The sequence below is a fragment of the Echinops telfairi genome, unplaced genomic scaffold (assembly GCF_000313985.2).
Source record: "Echinops telfairi isolate 266 unplaced genomic scaffold, ASM31398v2 ScPeMD7_60;HRSCAF=208, whole genome shotgun sequence".
Lineage (NCBI taxonomy): Eukaryota > Metazoa > Chordata > Mammalia > Afrosoricida > Tenrecidae > Echinops > Echinops telfairi.
The window spans coordinates 1496704-1501262 of record NW_022103958.1 but is presented as its reverse complement, the minus strand read 5'-3'; the positions used below and the strand labels follow the sequence as shown (position 1 = coordinate 1501262).

Below are 4559 nucleotides of genomic sequence, written 5' to 3'. Positions count from 1 at the left end.
CCTTCCTTCCTTCCTTCCTTCCTTCCTTCCTTCCTTCCTTCCTTCCTTCCGTCCTTTTCTCTTCCTTTTTAGTTGGATGCCATATATATCCCTGGATTGAGTCTGGTCCCTTCCATAGGACCTGGACCTCACCTCAGAAATGTATGTATATAGTAGCTTTTTCCCCATGCCCCTTTATCATTTTGTGCTTACCTCAGCAAACTGATGTTGTACTTGTCCTTTTGTGCTTAGTTTACTTAGCTTAGCATAATTTCCTCCAATTCTTCCTATGCGACGATGTGCTTCATGCATTCATAACTGCTTTTAAGGGATGCCTAGTATTGCATTGTACATATGTACCACAATTTTTTAATCCATTCATCCGTTGATGGAAATTTAGGTCATTTCTAACTCTTGTGATTGTGAACTGCACCATGGTGAACACTGGAGCACAGATGTCTGGCCATAGTTTGTTCCTTGCCTCTTCTAGGCATGTGCCCAGTAGGGGATTGCTGGGTCATATGGTAGCTCAATTTCCATCTGTTTTAGATATCACCAAATCGATTTCCACAGTGGCTGTATATACCTACAGGGCCTCCAGCAGTGGATGAGAGTTCCTATCTCACCACAGTCCTTCCAAAAACTGTTACATACTGATTTTTTTTAATTGGGCTAGCTTTGAAGGTATTAGGTGGCATCTCATTGTTGTTTTAATTTGCATTTCTCTTATGGCTAATGTTCAGAAACATTTTCTCATATGTTTATTGGCCATTCAGATTTCTGCCTTTGTGAAACGTCTGTTCAGGTCTTTTGCCCACCTCCACAGTTGGCATTTATTTTTTTCTTATTGTAAGCTAACAGAGTATTGTAGATTTTAGTAATAAGGTCTTTGTTTGATGTGTCATTGGTAAAGATGTTTTCTCAGTCTTGGTGGAATCTTCTGATGTGCACAGGTGTTTTATATTCAATATGTCCCACTTGTCAATTTGTGCCTCCTCTATGTTTCTATGTTTCATGTGCATTGCTATCGATAATCTATAAGTTTCAGATCTGTAAAACAGGGCAAGATCAAAGTGGCATTAACACAGTTAGGTGGATAGATGAGCCCATTTCAAAATCATATTTAATTTGTCCCTATAGAAAGAACAGAAATGACTGTGACTATAATTAAACAGTTTAAGAGGTTGAAGAGTAATGAAATTATTAATATAAAGATTCCTTGAGTTACCTTTTACAGTTTGGATTCTGGATAAATTAGACATCTCGATTGACGTACAGCTGGTTACTTTGTTGTCACTTACTGTGTTGTCAGGTGCTAGTTGGCCAACAATTAAAGAGCAAAATCAGGAGGATATTGAGATTATTGGTGGAAATTAATGAGCACTGGTAGTACAGTGGTTATACATGGGGCTGCTAACCACAGGTCAGTAGTTCAAAACTTCCCAAAGCTCCTCTGAAAAAAATATGAGATTTTCTGCTCGCCTAAATATTATTCTATAACCTCACTTTTAGTCAGAATTGACTTTATGGTAGGGGGGGTGTTGGAGTTTTGCTTTAGGCTTTGGGCTTTTTTAGAGAAGTATCTTTGTGATGTTGGCTTTGAGAAGCAAGAACCCCAGTTCTGTTGGCATGTCCATAGTGATTTTGTTCTATAACTGACAAACCTGCAGCACTGCATGTGCTTTGATGCTATTCTTTGAGAAATTAACCTGACAATAACTTTCAAAAATCACCCTGCAGGGCTATGAGCCCTGGTGGCTCTGTCTGGTAAGTGATGGACTAATAACCCCAAGGTTGGTTTAAACCCAGCAGACCAATGGGAGAAATATAAGGGTATCTTCTCTGGTTAATATTTACAGACCTGGAAACTATGTAGGGTGGTTGTGAGTTGGCATTATTTGCTGTCTTGTTTTAAGCCTTGAAGAATAATGGATGTTGGAAGAATTTTTTAGAGGAAATTGCATGTGTCAAGACCCTGAGGAACTTCCTAATAGTAGCACCACCCTACAAGAGTGAGTGTCTACTAAAATGTCATTGTTCTACATTAAACAATCTGTTCTCTGGCAAAGGGCTGAAGTTACCTGAATAACAGAGCTGTATTTCCTTTATATAAAAACATGAGTCTGCTACCTAAGTTCTAGGCATGGAAGACCACATCTTACAGATAGCCACATTCTCTTAGATTCAGTTATACATGGTAGAGACCAGCAGTGGTCTCAATAATGGAGGTATGCTCTAAGTGAGTAATAGGGAGTCTGCATGACTGGTAGATGGTGAATGAACAGAGCAAAGATTGGATCTGACAAGATTTCCCATGGAGCCGCTGATTAATTTACTTTTGCAATGGATATGATCAGAGGGAACCAGAGCATTGATCAGAATGGTAGCAAGCATGTGGCAGATTGGACAGAGGTAAAATGTTTAGTTTTGTTTCTTAGTTCTGATATATGCATAGAATGTAGTGAAGAGAGTTAAAAAAATAAGGGTGAAGACCAAACTTAGAGTCATCAGCTTGATTGAGGGTAGTGTCTAGAAGATTGCCTTCTACAAATGAATAGCTTTAGGGAAATTGAAAGGATACATTTAGCAATACAATTTAAAAGTACTGAATTCCAAAGCTAAAATATTTGTAAACCCATGTTCTATTTTGCCAATTTAGCATTAATTAATTAATTATTGCTCTTGTTGTCAGTGTTATTATAAGCATCATTATTATAGACAAGGTTACTATAAACATGGCCCTCATTACTCTGCCACAGCTGCAGAAATCCCAAAGCACTGAAGCAAGATGAAGGAAGCGGATGGCACAGTGAAGCCGCAGTTCTTGCTTCTGGGATTCAGTGACCACCCAGAACTTCAGAATCTCCTTTGTGCTGTGTTCTTTTCCATCTATTCTGTCACACTGATGGGAAACCTTGGGATGATTTTCTTTTTAATCACAAGCAGTTCACTCCTGTATACCCCTATGTAGTTTTTTCTCTACATATTGTCTTTCATATAAGCCTGCTACTCTTCTAGTGCTCCCAAATTATTTGTGGATATGGTTTCTGAGAGGAATAGCATTTTTGCAATGGGTGTGTGACACAATTACATTTTTTCTGTTCTTTGGTTGACACAGAATCTTTCCTTTTGGCTGCTCTGGCTTATGATCGATACATAGCTATATGCAACCCACTGTTTGTCATTTAGAAGATTATATCTTAGAGAATTTGCTATTTTATCTAAGAGGATTGGTTGCCAGCTTGCAATGGGAGCCTTTGGGGGGGGCACCATGACTTCTGTTATTCATACCACCAACACTTTCCATCTCTCTCTCCGCTCTAAAGAAATGAACCATTTCTTTTGTGACATCTCCCCACTCTTCTCCTTGTCCTGCACAGATACTTACGTGCATGACATCGTGCTGGTGGTCTTTGCTAGTTTAGTTGAAGCTATCTGTCTTCTCACAGTTCTTCTCTCACACATTTTCATTATAGCAGCTATTCTCAAGACAGGGTTGGCTGAAGGAAGAAAGAAAGGGTTCTCCTTGTGCCTCCCACCTGATTGTTGTCACTATCTACCATGGCAACTTGATCTTCATTTATTTGTGTCCCAGCACAGATCATTCACTGGATATCGACAAAGTATCCTCTGTGTTCTCTATATCAATCATACCTATGTTAAATCTCCTGATTTGCAATCTAAGTAACAAAGATGTCAAAAATGCCTTTAGAAAAACCATCACCAGGGCATAATGTTAAAACTAGCATTCTCACATTACTTATGTTTATTGTTACCATTTTATATTTGGCATATTTATTTCTATAACAGATCTACCCTTCTGTTTATGTAATATATTTTATGCCTTCCTCATTTTCTCTTTCCGTTCTAACCTTCTCTCATGGCTCTCCAGTCAATGCAGACTCATGGTGACCCATTCTGGGTTTTCAAGACTGTAACTGTTTATGGGAGTAGAAAGCCCAGTCTTTCTCCCAGGGAGATGATGGAGATTTTGACCTGCTGGCCACGTGGATCATAGCCGAATGCTTAACTACTGCACCATGAGGGCACTTTATACTGCGATTACTCTGAATATCAGATGAGTCATTGACATCCTATAGCTCCCTCTTTTCTGAACATATTTAGGATATATTTAGATTCTGCTTCAATAGTTCTGCTTAGCCCTCATACTGTATTTTACAAATGTATTCATACTTTAGCTTAGCTGTTCTAATCTTAAGTACGCTAAAAAGCCCTTCTTACAATTACCCCCTACCTGAGTTTATTTTTGCTGAATTCCTCTTCAATTACAGATGATAACTTACATTTTGGATATGAAGCAAATTGCATATGCGCTCATTTGAAGACTTTCCACAATATCTATCTTACATGGATCTTACCTGCACCTACATTCTATTCCATCCAACTCTTAGATTTATTTATTAGTTCTTGATTTATCATTTAATACCTTGCCCCTACTATCATATCTTTCCCAATAATATTTATGAAATAGACCTATTTAACACTAATACTGATTGTTTTTAATTATTGAATATATGTCTCTACCAGACAGACACATTTTTTTAACCAGTATTTTCGGT

At 38.1% G+C, this 4559-nt stretch overlaps 1 pseudogene; it reads left to right on the top strand.

Moving 5' to 3' along the window:
- Window positions 1-2767: 2767 nt before the first annotated feature.
- LOC101656918 lies at window positions 2768-3713 on the top strand (annotated as a pseudogene).
- Window positions 3714-4559: the final 846 nt, after the last annotated feature.